Source organism: Panthera tigris, chromosome A1, assembly GCF_018350195.1.
Source record: "Panthera tigris isolate Pti1 chromosome A1, P.tigris_Pti1_mat1.1, whole genome shotgun sequence".
Lineage (NCBI taxonomy): Eukaryota > Metazoa > Chordata > Mammalia > Carnivora > Felidae > Panthera > Panthera tigris.
Window position 1 is genome coordinate 48,149,208 of NC_056660.1, and position 25,139 is coordinate 48,174,346.

The window sequence follows — 25,139 nt, forward strand, 5'->3', positions numbered from 1 at the left end:
AACTCAAGTCCAGACACTGATGCTCTCAGCATCACCTCTTATTGTAATAAAATTAAGGTAGTTATGAGATAGCAATTTCTTGTCAGCTTTAAAAAGAAATGGTATAATTGAATTTCACACACTTGATTGAGCCCCTACTCTATATAGCTTGTACCACAGTAGCTAAGAATTCAAGGCTATTTATAAAGCATTGTCCCTGTCCTCAAGGCACTCATAGTCAATTATATTTCATAATCACATTTGCTGCTTACTAGCTATTAAAGGCTTCATCTATGCTTTACCTGTATATAGGAAATGCTTGCAGAGTCTTAAACAAGTAGCTATCTAAACTGATATTTGAGACTGTTTTGATAATACAGGTATTTCAACAACTCTATCAATTTTTTAATTGGACATCTTAGACATTAAAATTGCATTTAAATATTTAACATAAAATTTTCATTTAATTATCTGAAAAGTTCACTTATTAATTTAAATATTGGTGATGTCTTGATTAATACACTTCACTAGAAGAGGAAATGAAAAGTTTTCTAACATAATAAAAGTGAGACTAATTTAGGGCACTTTATAATTAAATTCCCATTTCTTTTACTCAACACTACATTTCAAGACATAAATTGTTTTTTCAATTTTCAAATTGAACATTTTTTTTTTCAACATTTTTTCAAAACATTCGCATTATTGATAAGCAATGACATTTTCTGGAGTTAAAATAAATGCATACTTACAAAACTGCTCACATAAATTATGAATTTTTCACTGGTTTATGAAGACCATAAGTTAAGTCACATTCGACAAAATAAAACTGTCTAGAAAACAGATAATTTTATTATGCTAAGCAAATGATTATTAGACATCTGCTCTAACACAAGTATTGTTAGGCATTTTTCTCTATCTATAAAGACAATACGGTGTTGTAGCAACTCAAACTATCTCTCCACTGACCATATAACAGAGCCAAGCCAAACAATTCAAGAAAGACTTTCTTATTCTTTTTCTGTATTAGGACAGTACACCCTCGCCAAGGGAGTTAGTTCCAATTCAAAACAACTCGAACAAAAAGAGGCTAAAGATGGCTACATGGGACACATGTGTATTCAGGATTCCATTTCCAAGAGCAAATATTCCAGGTAAGAGTCTCTATGCAATTTTTCTCTACACTTTCCAATCAAAATTTGTAATTACAGTACCACTAAGTTAAAGAAATATGTTGGATTTCAAGATAATAATCCTTATTGAGATAAAAATAAAAAAGGAATGTTCACTCATCACTTTTTAGATCATTTCATGTTCTACCTATTTAACTCTGAGATCTCTAGGTATGTATACCAATTTAAAGAATTAAAAAAAAAAAAAAGCTTAGAGAAATAAACCACTTATCAGACACTAGAAATCAAGGAAAGCCCAGTAAAGCCATTAAAACTTGCCCTGTACCTGAAAAATGATGCATCCACTTGGTCAGAACATGAGTTGCTGAGGAGCAAAGAGAAGACATCAAAGTGGAAATGCCCACATATAGGCCTTGAGATTCCGGTCAACAAACAGTCGAGACAAATACATTTTATACAAGTTTCAAGAGAAAAAGCAATTGTTCTCACAAAAATATTTAGTTATGAGATATGTTAGATCATTTGTCTTGATAAAACAAAGTTTAGGCTTATCCACTCTACATATAGTCCTTTACTTTCCATTCGATAAAAATGCTCAATCTTCCATGTGCTATTTTGTTCCTCCCCACCCCACCTTTTTTTAACACTTTACTTCTTATAGCATCAGCCATCTCAGAAACTAAATGCATCCACATGTCTGTGATGGCACAGACACTTCATACTCATCCAGTAATGATCCTATCAAAAGCCTCTTTCCACATTCTTCTGAAGTATGTCCCCCCATCTCTTTGAGTACATGCACTGTGCTCTGGAACAGTAGCAATAACTTAACCTATGTCTACATCACCCCGGTTTCCTGAGAATCTCTGTAGATCAACTTTTTCAAAACTATTAGGGTATCAGATGGCTGCTGAATTCCTACTGACTGCTCTACAACTGAAAAACTCTAAATGTTCACTTACATATGATCTTTCTTCCAGAAGCCAAGGAGAACTCTTTAAGAACAACAGACTAAGGTTAACACCTTTACATCAAAGTTTACATTGAGTTCATACATTGTTTTTAAATATATGTGGCAATTTTATCTAAACTACTCATATACTGTGTGCAAACAATTTTCAGTGAATCCTAAAACACAGAAAGTATCAGTTTTAACTAAAAATGAGTAACTAGGGGCACCTGGGTGGCTCAGTCATTGAGCATCCGACTCTCGATTTCGGCTCGGGTCATGATTGCAGGGTCTTGAGATGGAGCCTGCTTGAGATTCATTCATTCATGCATTCATTCATATTCTCTCTCTCTCTCTCTCTCTCTCTCTCTCTCTCTCTCTCTCTCTCTCTCTCTCTCCCCCCCCCCCATCTGTCCCTCCATGCTCACACACTCTCTCCAGAAAGAAAGAAAGAAAGAAAGAAAGAAAGAAAGAAAGAAAGAAAGAAAGAAAGAAAAAGAATAACTAAATTTAAACTCTAACCATACTCAAACAGCCAATTAGGAAATGCAACAGAAAACAGAAGTACTAAACTTGAATATTTTTTAAATGGTAAGACATAAACTAATTTTCAAGGATATAAAATACACAAATCATGAAATGAAGAACTGCTTTTAACCACCAAATGGAAATTTTTTAAATACATGTTTACATTTATGCTAACAAATCTGAAAACAACTACAACATTATTTTAGAGGTAACCATGAATATCAATCAATATTGATTTAAAAGAAGTAGGAAATCTGAATGGATCAATGCTACAGAACAGACTATGTGGGATGCAGTGGGGGGAATAAACCTAAATAATTACTTATTTTAAAAAGATACATCAAGTTTCCCAATATTCAAAGAACAGATGATAGATTTCAAAATTACTTTTAACAGATCATTCTGATGCTCTGACTACTCTAGAACACAGAAAAACATGTGAAGCTTACTAATTTACTACTAAAAAGCCACATACTATGATCCAAAGCACTAACATGTCAAAAAGGAATATTATAAGATGCCCAACATTTGATAAAATTTGAAATCTATTCTTGATTATAATTCTTAGTGAAAACAGAAAAGGGTACTTCCTTAACATAATAAAAATGTCAATCCAAACAATGGGGATTTCCTACAAAAACATGCCAACAATGACTAGTTAAAAAATATAAAAGGTCGAGGGGTACATTCACAATAGCAACTACAAATATAAAATATCTATAGAACTCAAATCTATGTTTTACTGAAAAACAACATAAAACAAAGTTTAAGTAAACTATAAATACATACCATATTTCTAGTAAAATAAAATAATTATAAAAGTCCTATGGAATTAGAGTACCTGGGTGGCTCAGTGGGTTGAACACCAGCTCTTGATTTCGGCTCAGGTCATAATCTCATGGTCTGTGAGACGGAACCCTGATTCAGGCTCTGCATGGACAATGTGCAGCCTATTTGGGATTCTCCTTGTCCCTGTCTCTCTCTTCTCCTCCCCAGCTCATGCTCGCTCGCTCTCTCCCTCCCTCTCTCTCAAAATAAATAAACTTAAAAAAAAAAAAAAAAAGACAGGGGCACCTGGGTGACTCAGTCAGTTACGTGACTTCAGCTCAGGTCATGGATTTGAGCCCTACAATGGGCTCTGCTCTAACAGTGCAGAGCCTGCTTCAGATCCTCTGTCTCCCTCTTTCTCTCTGCCCCTCCCCTGCTCACATGCTCTAAAATAAAATAAACATTAAAAAAAAAAGTGATATGGAATAAAGTGGCCATAGTAGCCAAGACATTTGGCGGCGGGGGGGGGAGGGGGGGAGGGAAGACTTTAATCCACATTAAAATGTCTAAAATACAGTAATTAAAATAATGTGGGACCAAGGAATAACGATAAGCTTCAACCAATGGTTATAAAATATTCAAAGTTTTCAAAAGAAATTGGAAATCTAAATTTTTAAAGTGAAGTCTCTCAAGTTTCTCTGTTGGCTTAAATCTATGAAAGCATTGTATATTTCCAAAGAAAGCATTTCTGTGGGTTCAATCAGCCACAGTGGACCTCAGCCCTATACACACCCAGCACTTCCTGCCTCACCCTGAGCTCAAGCTGCTTCCTGTTCCTGGACAGCCCTTTCCTCTCCCTCCACCCATTCAAAAGCAACCCACCCATCAAGGTGTGGCTCATAGGCCATCCCTCCACAGAGCATTCTTAGGAGTTACCATGACTTTCCCTCTATGGCCAGGACTACAGTTCTTATCACAGCGTAACTCTAGAGGTCATCCAATGTGCTTGGTCTCTTCCTCTAGACTGGGGAATGGGAACAAATAATAACTCGTGTTACAACCTAATGGCCTAATCTACGCCAAGGAGATGGACTGCAGTTTCTGTAATCCACTCAACAAATGCAAAATTTCTAATTGTTTTGCCAGACTTCACCAATGATATCACAGTTGGTCTGAATGAAACCAAAATGACTTGAGATCTTTCTCTGAAAGGAGGTCAGTGGGATGAGAGATGCAGCTAAAGCAAGCAGTTGGAGGGTAAGGAATCGGTGGCTCGTAACCTAGAAATAAGATACAAGTACCACGTGGAACACAAGAGACCGACTGCTAAGCATCCTAATTTTGTATCTCAGATTGACTTCCAGAATACAATTTGTATTCAAAATTACCTTTTGCCTCAGCAAATTTTATTGATCCACTTGAACTGTATGTACCCAGTGGGGAAAAAAAAAGAACAGATGAGAACTGTACTATAGCCTGAAAGAAAGTCTGACCCGTAAGACATCTTTTGAAAATATCCTTAATATTCTTTTCATTTTAAGCTCAAAGTAAAGTTTTTTATAACACCTAATTTGTAACTGCTTTGTAGGAACTAAAATTAAGTCATCTTTGAGATACCTATAGTAGCTTACCTTAAGAGAACTGAAAATAATCCTAAAATAATTTGTCGGCAATTTCTGAAGCTACAGCACTTTGGGAAGTTTCAGGAGCTATGAATGAAAAAAAGAAGGAAAAAAAAGCCTAAAAAAGAAAGTTCCCTCATAAGACGAGCGAAAATGTCCAATTACATCCTAAAGAACATAATGTCGTTAAAGCATCTTTCAAAACACAATACCTCTCGCATAGGAAAACATCTGTGCTAATGAAAAAGAAATGGGCTTTTTAAAATGTTATTAGTTACTAAACTAGAAATGTAGCCTTTGAAAGTGGTGTTATTAGAGAAACATTAACATGTCATGCTTCCTCTTCTTCTGAATCTTTGAAATATGCTTTTTAAGTTCCATTTATTAAAGGGGCAAAGATGTTAAAGAAAACTTAAGATGTTAAAGAAAATTTCCTGGCCATTTGTAAGCTTGTTCAATATTTGTTTAAGGTTAGAAAGTCGTAAATTTAAATCGCTAATACCTTGGCTCAGATTTTAAGTTGTTCATATTTATATCTCTTCTTTACAGCAGAAATATTTCACTCTCCTTTACAAAGAAAAAGAAAGCCCTAGTTTAATATATCACAGAACAAGGGTCAGCAGACTGCGGCCTATAGGCCACATAGAGCACAGGACCTGTTTCTGTAAGGCCTGCTCTCCAAGAAAAGTTTTTCAACATACATATTCAACAAATATGTATGTTGTAGAACATATTTTTAAAAAGTTGTAATTTATATATGTGTGTTTTGAAAATGTATATATATACACACATATACATATACATGCACAGCCCTGGACACCCTATGTAGACAGCAGTCTAAAATATTTACTTCAAAAAATAAATAAATAAAATATTTAGTTTCTGGCCCTTTATACAGAAGCTTACCAACCCTTTCCCCTGCCCCATCACAGAGTAAGCAGCTCTTTATACCCGTGGCCTCATGTGTAGGCCACTGATTTCATACTGAGCCAGAAGAATAAGTGATGGGACCTGGATGGAGGGTGATTTTTTTTTTTTTTATCTTTTCTATTTACCACCGAGGCATACTACTAGAGTATGAGATAAGGCAGCCTCAAATTGACAATGTGCTTTACTCTAATTGAAGATAATAAGATTTGAGATGGGGTGCTCACGTCACAGGGGGGTTAAAGGAACAGGGCACACCCTTTGATACGCATTTCTCCCTCCAGCCCCTCTGTCCAGGTACACTCTTACTCCTCATTCAAACCCAGATCAAAAGTCTCTTCCTCAAAAATCCTCCAAACTTTCTAAACCAAGGTAGCTGTACCCTTCAATGCTTTCAGAACATCCTATACAAAATTAGAGTATTCAATTTATTGTAATATGTAATTATGTTTTTGTTTCCTTTTCAAAAAAGTTTGCATTCCTGGTAGCAAGGACTTGTCTTGCTCAATTCTGGACCCCTCACATTTGGCAGAAAGAATTCCTCACAGTGGGTAGGGATTAGTCCCCTGTGGCTGCCCTAACAAATTACCACAAACTTGGTAGCTAAAATCAGAAATCACTCTCTCATAGCTCTGGAGGCGAGAATCCCAAAAATCACTTTCTCAGAAGACCCTAAGGGAGAATCCATGCCTCTTCCAGCTTTTCTGGTGGCTGTTGGCATTCCTTGGTGTTCCTAGGCTTGTGACCACACTACTCCAAACTCTGCCTCAGTCTTCATACTGACTTCTCTTCTGACCCTCACAAGGATACTTGTCATTGGATTTAGGGCTCACCCAGGTAATCCAGGACGATCTCATCTCAATGTTCTTAATTTAATTGCATCTGGAAAGACCCTTTTTCCAAAAAAGATAACATTCAGATCTTGGTGAGATTGACAGGGAGGTATCTCTTCTTAACAACCACCGTTCAATCCACTACCAAGCACATACAGTAAATACATGCTCATATTGCTTTAGATCCAAATAAAATAAACATATACTAGACAAAACCTATCCCCCCAAAATGGGAAAAGAAAATCTTTATTTCCTCCCCGTTTTTGCCAATGCTCTGTTTGAAAAGCAGCCACTGAGGCACAGCCAGAAGCTTGAACAGCATTTTCTTGCCGAGTCCTTAGTATTACTATACATGGTACCCAACAGCGTATGTTTGGAGACCATTTCTTCACTTCTAGGAAGAAAAGCCCAGGGTTATATATCCTTCCCCACAAACCAATACTCTTGAATACGTGGTAATTCTTCAAGATGCTCTCTGGATGAGGTTTTGATCTCTTTAAATTCTTTACATATGGCCATGAATGTGTAATTTTATGACTGTGGCACAAAGTCAAACTATTAAGAACTCACTCTTACAGTAAACTTAAGACTTAATGCCTTATTTTTCAAGAACTTAGGCTCTGAATCTGCTATAGACTGAACGTCTGTCTGCCCAAAATGTTTATGTTGAAAGTATAACCTCCAAGGCAACAACTGTATTTGTAAATATGGCCTGTGAGGTCATAGATAGGGCTTTAATTACAAGAAGAGATACCAAAGCTCCCTCCCCTCCCTTTCTCTCCGCCCCCCCCCACCCCCTTCATATAGGAACACAGTGAGAAGGTAGCCACCTGCAAGCCAAGAAGAAAGTCCTCACCAGGAACTGATCCTGATCTTGGATCTCTTCAGAACTGTAAAAAAATAAATTTATGTTGTTTAAACTACCCAGCGCCCAAGCAAACTAAGGCAAGATCGAAACACAATCTTAGGCACATTATAAACACTCAATGAAAATTAGTTGATTTCCATGACTGTGAGTGTTCCGAGCACACAGTTTATGATTTTATAGTAAGACTTTTCAGAAAATATTTTAACAATATGGAGATCAAAGATTGCTGTGCTTTTCAAATTAGGGTTAAAAACTAAGACAACAAGGGGTGCCTGGATGGCTCAGTCGGTTAAGCGTCTGACTTCGGCTCTGGTTATGATCTCGTGGTTTGTGGGTTCGAGCCTGGCATTGAGCTCTCTGCTGACAGCAGAGCCTGGAGCCTGCTTCAGATTCTGTGTCTCCCTCTCTCTCCTCCCCTCCCCCACTCACGCTCACGTGCACTCTCTCAAAAATTAAAAATAAACATCAAAAAAGTGTGCTATCTAAAGCATATGTATTTAAAAAAAACTAAGATAACAAGTTCAAAACATCTATAAGCTGTAATTAGGACTGAAATAATTTTTCTGCCCAAGGTTTGTTTTGTTTTGAAGAGAGAGAGAGAGAGAGAGAGAGAGAGAGAGTATAAGCAGGGGAGAGGGGTAGAGGGAGAGAGAGAAAATTTTAAACAGGCTCCATGCTCACTGCCAAGCCCAACATGGGGCTCAATCCTACAGTCCTGGACTCGTGACCCGAGCCAAAATCTAGAGTCGAACGTTCAACCGACTGAGCCACCCAGGCACCCCAAGGCTTATATTATTAACTGAAGAAACCAATGAACTTCTATTAACACAGAAATCTCTAGAGAATTATGAAATAATGCCAGCAGTACAATATCCATAGGCTCATATTCTTAGAATAAAGCATCCCTAGTATACCTCACCATACCAGGGGACCAAAATAATGAAAACTCACAAAAGAGAAAAAGTAAGAAAATTGGCAGTCACCTTGCTATAAAACGTAGTAAAAAATCTATTTTCCCTACTCTTATCACAGCAAGTTATATCCAGCCAAGGGCATCACATCTTAGAGGGAGTCCTTCACATTGTAGACCTTGGAGATTTGTGTATCTGTTAGCAAAATGTTCTGGATGGCAGTATACTACAACAATTTTTTGTCAATCAGAGTAGTCTTAAGGAAATGGTGCATTTTCCTTCTCACACAAAGCACTGTATGAGCTAACAGTGGCTATAAACATGAAGCTGGGGAAGGACTATTGATTAGTCAAATGGTAAAGCACAGAGCATCCTCCAAATTGATAGGAGTCATGTAGGAAATAAAAGAAAATAAATATCCACTTTGATTAAATTCACAAAAGGAATTATGAAGGAAAAATAGCTAAAAAATCATAACTGAGAAAAAGTATATGGTTGTTATGTTACATGTAACTGTTAAAAAGCAGGGAAAATGAGTTTAAAAAAACCCTAGATACTGAAAAAAAACAACAACAACACTACTTTATAAGACAAAACAAATTAAAAAGGAAAAGCTAATGACGGAATAAATAGATTGGTAGAGTAAAATCCAATATAGTTAAACTCTTCCTCAAAAAGAAAACAGGAATGGCAATATGAACATCAGTATAGGATAAGTTTCATTTTAAAGGCATTCAATAAAAAGAATAATAATTTTAAGAAATGTCATGGAGTTATATGTACCAAACAATACACAAATAAACATACAAGCAAAGCTATAAAAAATTTAATGAAGACATAAAACAACAAAACTTTCAAAACAAAACACAAGTAAAAAGCTTCATGACGATGGATTTGGCAATGAGATCTTGGACATGATACCAACAGTATGGGCAACAAAAGAAAAAACAGATAAACAGGACGAAAACAAAATTAACAGCTTTTGTGCCTCAAAGGACACTCTCAACAGAGTGAAGAGGCAACCCACAGAATGGGAGAAAACTATTTACAAATCACGTATCTGATAAGGGGTTAATATCCAGAATATACAAAGAACTTCTAAAAGTCAACAATAAAATCAAAACTAAAAATGGGCAAAGTAAATGAATAGACATGTCTCTAAAGAAAATATACAAATGGTCAATAAGCAAATGAAAGGATGCTCACCATCACTAATTATCAGGGAAATGCAAACCAAAATCACAAGGAGACGTCACTGCACACCCATCAGAATGGCTATTATCAAAAGAAAAAAAAATAATTCCAGAAAATAGCAAGTATTAGCAGGAATGTAGAGAAATCGGAACCCCTGTGCCCTGCTGATGGAAATGCAAAATGGTACAGGTGCTGCGGCAAACAGTATAGCAATTCCTAAAAAATTAAACACAGAATTACAATATACAGCAATTCCCCTTCTGGTTACGTGTCCAAAAGAATTTAAAGCAGAGACTCAAAAGACATTTGTACACACATGTTCATGTGGTATAAATACAACTTAACATTATACAGCCTTAAAAAAGGACACCTGGACAAACGCTCGCACATAAATAAACTGTGAAGACATTATGCTAACTAAAATAAGCCAGTCACAAAAAGACAACATAGGATTCTACTTATAAGAGGTATCTAAAATAGTCAAACTCCTAGAAACAGAAAGTAGCATGGTGGTTGCCGGGGAGGCGGGGGGGCGCAGGTAGTGGGAGTAGTGTAATTAGTATATAGTTTCAGTTTTGCCAGATGAGTAAGTTCTGGAGATGCACAGCACAACAATGTGAATATACTTAACACTACTTAATTGTACGCTAAGAATGGGTGAGATGGTAAATTTTATGTTGCTTATATTTTATAATTTAAAATAATAAAAAATAAATTTTAAAAATCCAAAGAAGATACAAAAACATGATCAGAATGTAGAACTTAATACACCACCTTTCGAATTAATCCAATTTAACTGAAAAAAATGTTATAACTTAAAATAACCTAAAACAAATCAACTCACTTCAACCTGTTAAACTCAATTTAACAGGTGAAAAATGGGTTATCACATTCCTCAGTTGAGAAAATACTTTTATTCAAATCTCTATGAAACATTTCTAAAAACAAATCATATAGATACAAAGAAAAATATAGTTATTTTAAAATGAGACTATTTAACAAAGTCTTTGAGTATAAATCAAAATTTAAATATAAATACAAGATGAAGACCTAAAAATAGTTAATACTCAGAAATTTTAAAACATAGTCCTAGAAATCCTTGATTCAAAGAAGAAATCAATTATAAATTATAAGTTAAATTATAATAAAATTACAACAAAAATCACAAAAATTAGAAACAATGAAAAGAATAATTCTTCCAAAAAAAAAAAAGCATAGAATATAGCAAAGGATGTTTAGTCAGAACAGTATTTCTAACTTGAATGCCTTCATAGTTAAAAGGAGATTTACCTTTTATTTTTTTTAATTTTTTATTTTTTTTTAATTAACGTTTATTTATTTTTGAGACAGACAGAGACAGAGCATGAACGGGGGAGGGGCAGAGAGAGAGGGAGACACAGAATCGGAAGCAGGCTCCAGGCTCTGAGCTGTCAGCCCAGAGCCCAACGCGGGGCTCGAACTCAAGGACCGCGAGATCGTGACCTGAGCTGAAGTCGGACACTTAACCAACTGAGCCACCCAGGAGCCCCAAGATTTACCTTTTAAAGAACTAAGTTAAAAAAAAAAAAAAGGACAAATAATTAAGAAAATATGAGCTAAAAGTCATGAGAGAAAATAAAAGCAGTAGAAATGAAGCAAAATTCAAAAGCTTTTTTTTTTTTAAGCATAATAAAATAGCAAAGAAACTTATGGAACATTTTTAAAAAAACAGTTAAAAAAGAGACAATATTAGGAGTTTAAAAAGTTACATAAGCTTTACGATAGAAATGTAATTACATAGTAGGGAATAGTAAATGCTATCCTAAGGCAACAAATTTGAAAGCTTATGAAGCAAATGAGTAGAGACGGACATGAACATCACGGATATGGAAAACAAAGTGGTGGTTGCCAGGGGCTGGGTGTGGATGGCATGGATAAAGATGGTCAAAAGGCACAAACTTGCAGTTATAAGACAAGTAAGTTCTGGGCATACAATGTACAGCATGGTAACTACAGTTATCAATAATGTATTGCATTTGAAAGTTGCTGACGGTAAATCTTAAAAGTGTCATCACAAGAAAGAGAAACGATTGTAGCTGTGTCGTGATAGATGTTAACTTGTGCTAATCATTTAGCAATATATGCATACAGCAAATCATATGTTGTATACCTAAAACTACTAAACTGTTATGTCAGTTATATGTCAATCAATCAATTAAAAAAAAAACAACAAAAAACCACATGAGCAATTTATTACCCAAAACGTAATCCAAAAAAGAAGATGACAACTGTAATGGACAAGTACAGAGAAGAAATTAGAAAAAATAATATATATCTGCCACTCGAAAAAAAAACAGTAAAAACCATGACCTAATGGTTCGCACTTAATACTAGCCTATAAGGAACAGTTTTAAATGTAGCTCATGGAAAGACATGAATATTTTTTCAATTTATGTATCCACCAACATATTTATTTATTTTTTAAGTAAAAAGAGGGAGGGAGGGAGGGAGGGAGGGAGAGAGAGAGAATCCCAAGCAGGCTCTGCACTGTCAGCACAGAGCCTGGTGCAGGTCTCAAACCCACAAACCATGAGATCATGACCTGGGCTATAACCAAGAGTCAGACACTTAACCAACTAAGCCACCCAGGTGACCCTCCACCAAAATATTTGTATAAAAATATGATTCAATAGCAAAGAAAATACTATAGACCAATCCCACTTGTGAATACAGATGTGTATATTCTAAGTATCATTCTAATTTATCAAACAGAATCAAGAAAACTTATACAAAAATAAATTATGAAAAATCAGGGTTTGATCCCCTAATGCAAAGATAGTTCAATGTTAATAAATCCTCTAATGAAATGCTTTATAACAAGGGCACCTGAGTGTCTCAGTTGGTTGGGCGTTTGACTTCGACTCAGGTCATGATCTCACGGTTTGTGACTACAAGCCCCACATCAGGTTCACTGCTGTCAGCCTGTCAGCACAGAGCCAGCTTTAGATTCTCTGTCCCCCTCTCTCTTGCCTCTCCCCCACTTGCACTCGCCCCAAAAATAAATAAATAAACTTTTACAATGCTTTATAACAGTCAACTAAATGAGAAAGATGATTTATCAGATGAGTTTTAAAAATACCTATATAAAATTCAACAAGCATTCCAAAAAAAAAAAAAAAAAAAAGGAAATAAATCAAGCACATTTAAGGTAAACTGGAGAAGGAAAATACTTAGGATAAATATCCTATAAAATCATGCTTCTGAGGCCAAAGACTTTTAAAGTCACAAGGCAACCAGGTGATAGGTTCCAGTGGGTAACAAGCCCCTTTCACAGAGAAACAGGCTATTGCCTTTGGCCATAATAATGAAAAAAAAAAAAAAAAAAAAAAAAAATGAACAGTCCTAAAAGCAAGTAAGAAACAGAAAGTAGAATGGTGGCTGTCAGGGACTCAGGAGAGTGAGAAATAGAGTTGCTTTTAATGGGTATACAGTTTCAGTTTGGCAAGATGAAAAAGTTGAGATCTTTCACACAATGTGAATAGAATTGACATTATTAAGCTGTAGGTTTAAAAACGGTAAAGATGGTATTTTTGTTGTTTTTTATTGCAATAAAAATTTTTTTCTTCTAATTTTTAAACATATATATAAGCGACCAAAATTTTATCAAATTCCTAAAAGCTCAGTATGGGCTAGCACGGTCAATTAGTATTCCAGAAAGCCCCTGATGCAAGGACAGACGCTCCACAGTCATCACCCTGCTCTTTTTGCAAGTCTCTTCCAGGTACTAAGACAAAAGAATGTAACAACAGACCTAAGAAAGCCCTGCCTTGAAAGGGGGTACAAAGGGAGACATCCGCTACCACTGGGACACAAGGATAAAAACTGGCCTCATCCCAGACTCTACTATCAACTGAAGCAAAAGCCATCTGCCACAGGAGCCAGGACAGTAAATACTCCTGCTTCTTCCATGCAAAGATGGACTACAGCTAGAGAAGGAGGTGAAGCCACTGGAAGAGAGACTAGACTCTCTGACTATCCCCTTCCCTAAGCTCAAAGAAAAGCAGCCGCTGGATAAGAGCACTCACACACACTTGCCCCTGCACTGAACACTAGGTAAAACTCCTCTGCTCCTGGGATAAGGCAGAAAACTCACTCAGGCCCAGAATTCTAAAATGATTCAAAAATGGAGTCAGACATACTGGTATACAGAAAACACACACAAACATAAGCCTGCCATTGACACAACACAATTTGGCCACTACAAGAAGGTACAGGCATGCTTTCAAAGTCTCAACTCAGACTGAGGTATACCAGGCTTGCCTAAGGCTGAAGTTGGTGTAAAAGAACTGAGACCCCCCCCCTCCCCACCTCCCACCCATCTGCACCTCCACCCAGACTACCTGCTGGGATAGAGAAAAAGGACAAAAGGAGGTTTCCTATGACACTGGAGTTCAGAGCTGACCGAAAGTTGAGGGTATAGCAGGAACACAGAGAAGAAAAATTCTGACATTCCAGGACTCACAGAAGTGTCAAGGTAAAAGCAATGAATTCCTGAAGGAACTTGAACTATCACATCACTAGAGACTTCAAGAGCAAAGACCAAGTAAAAACTCAGCACATCTACTGACCAAACTGATTCATCCTCCCCCTGCACAGACACTAGTATCTTGCAGAATATGAGATATGTCCGCTTCTTAGCATAATGATTTACTTCAGTCTCTGCTGTTCTTTTATACATAATGTCATAGAGTCAATCAAATGTTACAAGACACAAAAACAAAGCAAGTTACACATTGTTAAGATATAAAGCTATCAACATAATCAGATGCCAAGATGGCAGAGATGTTGAAACTATCAAGGAGAGACTTTAAAATAGCTATGATTAAATGTAAAAGAATCTAGAGATAAAGACAAACAGCATGCATACATGAAGAAATTCAGTAAATAGGTGGAAATTTTTAAAAACTGATATGAAAATGCTAAAGAAATAGCTTCGTCAAAGAATTAGCTTTATCAAAGAATTCTTTCACTGAGTTTACAAAAAACTGACCACAACAGGAAGAATTAGTAAATGTGAAGCTAGACCATAGAAATTATTCAGACTGAAAACTGAATGGGGGGGGGCCGCTACAGAGGATCCAAGACTTGTGGGACAACATGAGGTAGACTACTGTACTTGTCAAAATAGTCCAGAAAGAGAAGAGAGAAAAGGGGGCAGAAGAAATACTCAAAAAGATAACAGAAATAAACCTATCAAAAATCAGAAGGGACAATAAACTACAAATCAAAAAAGCTAAAACAACCCCAAAATAGGATCACAAATGACTACATACTTACGCACATTTGGTTTCAATGAAGACCAGAGTTAAAAAAATATATCCTGGGGCACCCGGGTGGCTCAGTTGGTTAAGCGTCCCACTTCAGCTCAGGTCATGATCTCAAGGTTTGTGAGTTTGAGCCCCACATTGGGCTCTGTGCTGACAGCTCGGAGCCTGAAGCATGCTTTGGATTCTGTGTCTCCCTCTCTCTGTTCCTCCCCCACTCACACTCTCTCTCTGTCTCAAAAATAAATAAAGATTAAAAAAAATTAAGAAATATATATATATATGTACATATATATATATATATATATATCCTGAAGGCAGCCAGAGAAAAAGAGAAACATTCATTACATATAGAGGAACAAAACCCAGAAGGACAAAGGACATCTCTTCAGAAACCATGTAAGCTAGAGGATAATATAGCAACATCTTGAAACTAATGGGGAGAAAACTGTCAAACTAAAATTCAAACCCAGCTAAAATATTTCAGAAACAAAGGCAAGTAGACTCTTTCAGATAAGTAAAACTGTGAAAAGTCACTGTCAGCAGACCTACATTTCAAGAAATATTTTATTTAGGCAAAAGTAATACGATATTAGATAGAAATTTACAACAAAGAAATAAAGAACCTTTGAAATATTTTAAAAAATCCATAAATATAAAAAAATTCTCTTCTGATTTGTAATCACTATTAAAGGGAATTAAATCTTTAAAGCAAATACCTAAGAAATATATGATTTATTATATGTGCAAGTTAAAATATATTAGGAAAATAGCATCAACAGGAGAGAAAAAAATGGCAGTATACTGTTGTAATATTCTAACATCATACAGAAAGTGCTATTATATCATTTGACTGTGAGAAATTCATGATGTATATTGCAAACCCGGAAATAACCACTAAAAATATAAAACAAAGAAATATAACTAATAAGCCATTAGTGGAAATAAAATTGACTACTAAAAAATAATCAAGCCCAAAAAAGGCTAGAAATGGAAAAATAAGAGCAAAAAACAGGTGAGACAAATACAAAACGAATAGCAAGTTAGTACATAGAAAACCAATCACATAAAAATGTTTAATGTAAGCTAACAAATCATTCTAAACAAAAGTTGGAGACAGAGTGGATTAAAAAGTCACACCCAATTACATGTTACATGATATATCATATAATTGTGTGTGTGTGTGTATATACATACATATAGTACAATTATAACTTATAGAATTATATGTTGTCTATAAAGGAAAAAGAGTAATATTACAGGAGTCAATTCACCAAGAAAACACAATACTAAATATGTACGCACCTAATAACAAAGGTTTCAAAATGCATAAAGCAAAAAGTACTAAAACTGAAAAGAGAATTGGATTAATTCACAATTGTATTTTAAATACTTAAGCCAGAAACCAATTTGACAAATTTCATATATTGAAAATAAATAAATACTTAAGCCCATCCTTCCCAATAACTGACAGAAGAGAGAAAAATATCAGTTGACAAAGACTTGAAGACATTATTAACCAACTTAGCTCAATCATATTTATAAAATATAAACCTGACATTCATAGGATGCTCTATCCAATAATGACAGGAAACCTTGTTTTCAAGTGTACATGTAATATTTACCGATACAGCCCATATACTGAGTGATAAAACGAATCTCAGAAAACTTTTAAAGAATCAAAATCATACAGACTCTGAAAACCATGGAATTAAACTAGAAACCAATAGCAGAAAGATATCTGTGAGATCACCAAGTATCTAAATATTAAAAAACACAATTCTAAACAATCTAAAGTCAAAGAAGAAATCACAATGGAAATCAGAAAGTATTTGAACTGAATTAAACTTAAAAGAGCAGTGCTCAAAGTAAAATTTATAACATCATATCCTTATATAAGAAGAAAGGTCTCAAGCTTCCATCTTAAAAAACTAAAAACAGAACAAATTAAACCCATGACAAGCATAAGAAAGGAAATAATAAAGAATTAGAAAAAGTAAAAGTTGGAGAAAAAAATAATGAAACCAAAAGCTGGCCCTTTCAGAACATCAAAAAAATTAATACACCTCTGGCCAGACTGATCAAGACAAAAAGAGAAAAATCACAAGTCACCAACATCAGGTATAACAAGTAGTCAGTGTAGATCCTAAAAACATTAAAAGAATAGGACAATATAAACAACTTTATGCCAATAAATTCTGTAACTCAGATGAAAAAGCCAAATTCCTTCAAAACACGAACTAAGAAGTTTCATTCACAAATGAATATATAATCTGAATAGCTCTGTGCTAAATAAATTGAATTTATAGTTTAAAACCTTCCTACAAAGGAAAGAAAAAAACAAAAAACAAAACAAAACAAAAAACTCTCCAAACCAGATGGAGCCTCTTGTGAATTCTTCCACACATCTAAGGAAGAAATAATTCCACACAAAGTATTCCAAAAAAGAAAAAAAAAAAAAAAAAAAACAAAACCAGAAGATGATAAAACACTTCCCAAGTTATTTTAGGAGGTGAGGAATAACCCTGAAAGCAAAATCAGATAGAGAAACTAAAAAGAATAAATAGTACTGACCACCATGTCCCATGAACTTATATATTTTTTATTTCTTAACAAAATATAAGAAAATCAAATACAACTATATATAATTAGATGACACATCAAGAACAAGTAAGACTTACACAAGGAATGAAAGGCTGACACAACATTTAAAATCAAGCAACACACACACAAATCAAACACAATTAACTCACTAAATTAAAAGACTAAAACAGAAAATCATATATCATCTCAATAAATACAAAATAGCCAAAAGCCTATAAAACTACTTATAACTAAATTCAAGTAAACAGGAAACAACTATTACAAATAAAATACTAAAATCTTTTTGAAACATGAAAAATGATATAAACAGAAGGACATCCACGTTCTTGAATTGGGATGATACTCTGCACTAAAAGTATTAAAATGTTATGGAAACCAATTTGACAATAAATTTCATATATTGAAAAAAATAAAAATAAAAATAAAAGTATTCTTAATAAAAAATAAGTAAATAAATAAAATAAAAATAAATAAATAAAATGTTAATTGTTCCCAGAGTATATATAACTTAATGCAATTCTAATTAGATTCACAACAGAGTTTTTGTGTATCTTTTGCCCAGGGAAGTTGGAACAATGGATGAAATATTCCTTAGATTTGCAATCTACTGTTTTAAAAGGAAAAAAATCTAGTATTATAGGATATATTAGAACATAAGACAATACAATTAGGGAATTTGTATTTACTTGTAAAAGGACACATTACTTTAAAAATGGTGCTGATACCAGTTATGTATCTGAAAGTAAATAAAAGTGGATCCCTCTCCTATAGCACATATAACTACAAATTCCAAGTTCATCAAAGATAAGATCAAAGTGGAAAGAAAAATACAATCTAAGTGTAGATTACACATCTGTTTTACCAATAGAGAAAACACTGAAAAAAACAAGTTAACCAGGGGCACCAGGGTGGCTCAGTCGGTTAAGCATCAGACTTCAGCTTAGGTCATGATCTCACAGTTCTTGGTTTCCAGTCCTGCATGGGGCTCTGTGCTGACAGCTCAAAGGCTAAAGCCTGCTTTGGATTCTGTGTCTCCCTCTCTCCCTGCCCCTCCCCAGCTCATGCTCTGTCTCTCCCTCTTTCTCTCTTTCTCAAAAAAAAAAAAAAAAAAAAAAAAGTTAACCAGACAGAATGATTACATAAAATTTAAAAATGTTACACATCAAAAGATACTTCTTAAACAGAAAAGATCAGTTTGTTTTGTTTTGAAGTAGACTCTACACCCAGAGTGAAGCACAATGTAGGGTTTGAACTCAGGAACCTGAGATCAAGACATGAATTGAGAGCAAGAACAGAACATTTAACCGACTGAGCCACCCAAGTGCCCCAAAAGATCAGTTTTTGAAAAAAAATATTTGCAATGCAGGTACCAGACCAATGGTTAATAGCTATAATATATAAACTCCCACAGGACAACAACCAAGTAGAAAAATGAGCAAAAAGTATGAAAGGGCCATTCTTAGAAAACAATTCCAATGTAGCTACAAATAGGAAGAGATCTTCAAGGTCACCAACAGTCAGGAAATACTAATTTAAAGTAACAATGAGATACTACTACAAAACTATCAGACTGGAAAAGTCCATTGCTGATGGACTTTCAAGGAAAGGGTTTTGCCCACATTACTGGTAAAAACATGAACTGTTACAGCCTTTTTCTTCAAAGCAATGTGGCAACATTTTGAAGCAGAACATAACTGCATCCTGGGAATCTATCGCATTGGTCTGTCAGAGTATAGCTATAAAGATATGTATTACAATATTGCTTTTAGTGGAAAAAGGTAGAAACAAAGTATTGCCCATCAGTAAATTAATGGTTAACTAGACTATGAAATAACCATACTTTAGAGTATCATGCAACAGTTGTTTTTGTTTTGTAAATGGAGTAGAGCTATAGCGGTTGAGTGGGAGTATTTCCCTTTGAAAGTAGATAATAGTCTCCAAAATATAATCCCATTTTTATAATCAGTGATCAAAAAACCTTATGTGAATGTGTTTATAACACTGAGAATATGGAGAACAGTAAAAAAGACACATAGTCCCGATAACATGGGTTATGGGGGAATGGAATGTTACCGCTAGCTACAAGGGGAGCTAAGTAAAAAGGAAGGAAGATAAGAAGGAAAAGAAAGGAAGAAAGAAAAAAATGAAGTTTTCAAACACATACTTTTATTAGAGAGAGAATATATTTGTAAACACTGCTCAATGAGTGAGTTTCTGCAAAACAAAGCTTATCCCTGGGAACACAGATCTTAAGCTGTTGTCCTTTGAAAACCTAAGTCATAAAAGTAATAATAAATTAATTTAAATAAATACCTAACGTTGGGTTGGTTACAAGCATTAAATGAGATAATGGCGTTTAAGTGTATCATACACATTTTAAGTACAATAAATGCAAAATATTTTTTTCAAAAGGAAAAAAAACTAAGACAATCACATGCTTAAATGGAAACAGATTTTCTGATAAGATAAAAAGTACTTAAAAGAAACTAAAACATAAATCTAAAAATATCTAGGTACTATTTTTAGGCACACTAAGGATCTAAATGAAAATAAAATAAACTGAAATATACTAGAGCAAGGCCCTCTCTTTGGGTTTAGTTGTGCCGGTTCCTCCTGATCTGTTTATACCTGAGACAAAGCCCAGGTTTTATTTACTGTTGTATTCTCAGCACCTAGCACAAGCACTGGTACATGGTAAGTGATGAACCACCTCCCTAATTTTCTTCAGAGTATTCATGCCTCTATTTGCACAGTGTCTTCTAGAATTAAGTTGATCTTTCTGAGCATTATGGGTTTTTTGTTATGCCCCTTTAAAGTACATTTTGGAAGGAAAAAGAATTCATCCAATAATATTCACTGAATCTCACATGAGCTAGACACTAGACATTGGCACCTCCTTTGAGCAACGGAGACTATCTTAAACTAAATGAAACTTAGGAAGACAGCAATCAGATGAAATGGAAAAAATTATTTTACTGGTGTTGGAAATCAAGGTTCTAGTTTCAACTTGGCCACCTTCTAGTTACTCTACCTTCAGATGACCTTAATATCCTCATGAATAAAATGATAACATGTGTCCAATCTACCTTATAAGATTATCAAAAAACAACTCTGTAAACCACCAAGCACTAACCAAAAAGCACTAACCATATATATATATAATATAATATAATAATATATGTAATATAATATATATATATATTTTTTTGCTATCCCATACTTCTCAAGTATTCTAAAGTGTCTTATTTACCAAGCTATTTATAAATAAAAACAACTGCCTCAGCTTAGAGCCTTGGTATAATCCCAATATATTCAATAGAGAGCTCAGCGTACAATAAGAATTCCATCAATGCTCTTTATAGACTCATTAAGAGTGAATTTCTTTCTGGTTATGTATTATCTCAAAATGAAATATTTTGTGTTTCTTTAAGTGTTCTGTATTTATACCTAACGCAGAAAGCTAATGCACATTCCAGAGGATGTCACTTTAAATAACCAACCACTTTAATGTAAAGTTTCTTTCTAAATATGCCTTCAAGCAACACCTCTGATAAATTACAATGGACTCCGACCTTCTTGATCGGAAAACTGATCAGTTTCCAAGTTTTTCCTTCCATTATTCTTATGTTAAAAACAAACAAACAAACAAAACCTCTTATTCCTATATTCAAAGTTTTTGGTCATTGCTTAAATTTAGCAATATGAAAAAAATTTGACTACACAGCCTCACATAAAGTATATTTTTTTCATTATTTTAACTTATTTTTTTAAGTTTATTTCTTTATTTTGAGAGAAAGAGAACAAGCAGGGGAGAAGCAGAGAGAGAGAGAGAGAGAGAGAGAGAGAGAAAACCCCCAAGTGGCCTCTGCCTATGAGCACAGAGTCAGACATGGGGCCTGAACTCATGAACCCTGAGATCATGACCTGTGCCAAAATCAAGAGTCCGACACTTAAACAACTGAGCCACCCAGACGCCCCCATATAAAGTGTATTTTTAAAATTTTATTAACCGATCAACATTATTATTTTGTTTTGCCCAAATAAACCTTCTCTAAACTCATTATAACACTGCACGTCCTACTAGCCAAGTACATCCCAGGATCTAATTTTGGGAATCACAATATTCTCGTGTTATGGCAAATGATAAAAGTTTGCCAAAACACCATAAAGCCATCAGCTCTAAAAGATAACAGAAAAGGATGTGTGAAATCACCACAGTGGCCAAAATAATGTTTTTAATTTGCTTTCTTATTCTTGCAGATTTGCTTTTTCTTTTCCATAAAAAGTAAACATTTTCCATGAAGAATTATTGCCATATCCACTAAAAACCTAAAACCTTTCATTCCCAGATACAAGGAATTTTTTCCCATGAATTTTAAGCAACTTGGTCCATGTATCACAACTTACTTTGTATTGTAAGTTTCCACATAAGTCTCACCTTCCCTCTTTGATTTTCAGCTAATCAATGATAATGCCCTATCCGTTTCCATACATGATTCCGGATTACATGATAGGAGCTAAATAAGTGTAGATCAAATGGGTAAGGCATTTTTTATAGAGATAATGTTTTTTTTGTTACTCATATGATGCCTCTGACTGTAACAGCTTTATCAAATGACAGAATGCATACTGGCCAGAAGTTACTGGTCTATTGCTGCCACTTTGATATACCCTATAGCAGTTGCCTTCTAAAGCAATTTTTTGGATTAGGTCTCACAATTTGTTTTAGCACATGTATCAACCATCACAAAATTGGCTTCTGTATTGAGGTAAATATGCTAGTAAGTGCAGTAGGTCAGTATCTACAAACAAATAACAGCCTGTAAATACAGTATCTAATACTCCCATTTTTTGCTCTACTCTACAAGAAGATTAAATCTGGACTATCATACTTACTGCTGAAGGGAGTTAAGAGTAATACAGGGAATAGGGCATAACACAACGGCTTTCCAGTGTTCAAATCTTTACTTTAGAGATACCTGGGTGGCTCAAACATTTGACTCTTGATTTTGGCTCAGGTCATGATCTCATGATCTCAGGGTGGTGAGATAGAGACCCGTGTTAAGCTCCACGCTGGGCATGGAGCCTGCTTGAGATTCTCATTCTCTCTCTCTCTCTCTCTCTCTCTCTCTCTCTCTCTGCCACCCTCCCCCACCTGCTCTCCCTCTCAAAATAAATAAACATCAAAAAAAAAAATTTACTCTAAAGCTAACTGGCTATTGATCATGGTTATTGGCATTAATTGGGTTAAAATCAGCCCCTACATCTATAAAATAGAAACCGTAATATCATACATATGTACTCAACAAATACTTAATGAATAAAAAGAGGAATCCTATATTTTAATATGTGATGCACTTCTGAAAACTTAAAAAAATTGTATATGTCAAGGGACCAGACTCATGTTTTAAAGGAGACCCACTCTTGGGGCACCTGGGTGGCTCAGTCGGTTAAGCGTCCAACTTTGGCTGAAGTCATGATCTCACAGTTTGTGAGTTCAAGCCCCGCGTCGGGCTCTGTGCTGACAGCTTGGATCCTGGAGCCTTCTTCAGATTGTCTCCCTCTCTCTCTGCTCCTCCCCTGCTCGCACTTTGTCTCTCTCTCCCTCAAAATAAATAAACATTAAAAAAATTTTTTAAATAATAATAATAAAATTAAAAAAAGGAGACCCACTCTCAGAGTCAAAAGAGGGAAAGGGAGGGAGAGAGAGAGAGGGAGAGGGGCAGAGGGGGAAAAAGAAAGAACCCAAAGCAGACTCTGCACCAGTAGCACAGAGCCCCATGTGGGGCTCGAACTCATGAACCGTGAGATCATGACCTGAGGCGAAACCAAGAGTCAGATGCTTATAAGAATAAGAATAAGCCACCCAGGTGCCCCAAATTTTCAAATTATTTTTTAAAATACTGTCAAAAATAGCAAAGTCATTGGGGGAGGGGAACTCTTACTGGGCAGTGAGCACCATCACACAACTGCTATAAAGCAATGCATCCTTAAGTCAAAATCCAGTGTATAGAAGGTACTTTAGGGGTTTCCACATATAGTATTCAAAGTGTAAATTATTTGAAAGTCAACCATACATACCTGTGTAGTAAAGAGTACATATCAAATAAACTAACATGTGAAAAACACAGTACCTAACTTCTGAACAATAAAGAGTAGTTATTTTATTTTGCTGCTACTACTCATTCTGAATGGCTGCTTTTAAGAGCACTACCTTGTGATCCAGCAATCACACTACTTGTATTTACCCAAAGAATACAAGAATACTAATAGCAGCATTATTTACAAAAGCCAAGATATGGAAGCAGCCCAAGTGTCCATCGAGTGATGAATGGATAAAGAAGTGGTATGTGTGTGTGTGTGTGTGTGTGTGTGTGCGCATATATAATGGAATATTACTCAGCCATAAAAAAGAATGAAATCTTGCCATTTGCCACAACACGGATACAGCTAAAGAGTAAAACAATAAGCGAAATACGTCAGTCAGAGAAAGACAAATACCGTATGATCTCACTCATATGCAGAATTTAAGAAACAAAACACATGAGCAATGGGGGAAAAATGAGAGAAAGCGAGACAAGTCAAGAAACAAACTTTTAATTGTAGAGAACAAATTGATAGTTACCAGAGGGGAGGGTGGAGGGGGGATGGTTTAAGTAGGTGACAGGGATTAAGGAGGGCACTTGTCCTGATGAGCACTGGGTGATGTATGGAAGTGTTGAATCACTATATTATACACTTGAAACTAATGCAACACTGTATGTTAAGTAACTGGAATTAAAAATTATAATACAAAAAAAAGAGACAGAGAAAGAGAGAGAGGCACCAATATCCTAGAGCAGACTAATATTTATTGAGCACTAAATATGTACAAGGTTCTATACACCTGACACTTTATGGACATTACCACAATTTTAGTGTTCAAAACTATTCTGCAATGTTGACATTATTTGTTCTTGTTTTTGTTTTTACTTATACGTAAACGGAGACTTGGAGAATTAACTTGTCCAGTCAGACAGCCAAACCCGAGTAGCCTGAGGTTTCAAATCCAGCACCCTTTGACTCCACTACAAAGCTTTATTTCGCGAAGAGAAAAAGAAAAAGAAAAAAAAAAAAAAGGCAGGAAAAGGTAGTGAATTGTGGAATGGCTAATAGAGTTGAATATGCTTAGCTAGAGAGATCAAAAGACTTAGGAAGGAAAAATCCATGATACTGGCACTGGGCTACTGGAGGGTTAGTCACAGAGATTGCACTCCTTAATTTGTTCCTTGTACAAGTATTTTAGCACTGTGCGATCTGTCACTATGGTAGGCACCGGGTGAGAAGCCAGTACAGTAACTATGAAGAAGAATCATTTCCTGCTCTCAAGGGGCTTACTATTGGGAGGGGACCAGCAAATCAACAAGCAGTTGCACCAGAAAAACAGCATGTACTATAGGGCCATAGAACACAGCCTGGAACCCTGAATATTCTTATTCAGAATTCTTATTCTTATTCAATATTCTTATTCAAGTACTTTGCAA

At 35.2% G+C, this 25,139-nt stretch overlaps 1 protein-coding gene across 7 annotated transcripts in view; it reads right to left on the bottom strand.

The window, feature by feature from the left end:
• KLF12 (Kruppel like factor 12) overlaps positions 1-25,139 on the bottom strand; it is a 1,146,238-nt gene that overhangs the window by 402,207 nt on the left and 718,892 nt on the right. Inside the window, exon 1 of one of the 7 annotated variants that reach the window (XM_042978253.1) lies at positions 7,567-7,915. The exons of the other annotated variants lie outside the window; for them this stretch is intronic. The gene's annotated coding sequence lies outside the window, so the exon portion shown is untranslated. Of the gene's footprint in view, positions 1-7,566; positions 7,916-25,139 lie in introns of those variants that run through there. 7 annotated transcript variants of the gene reach the window in all.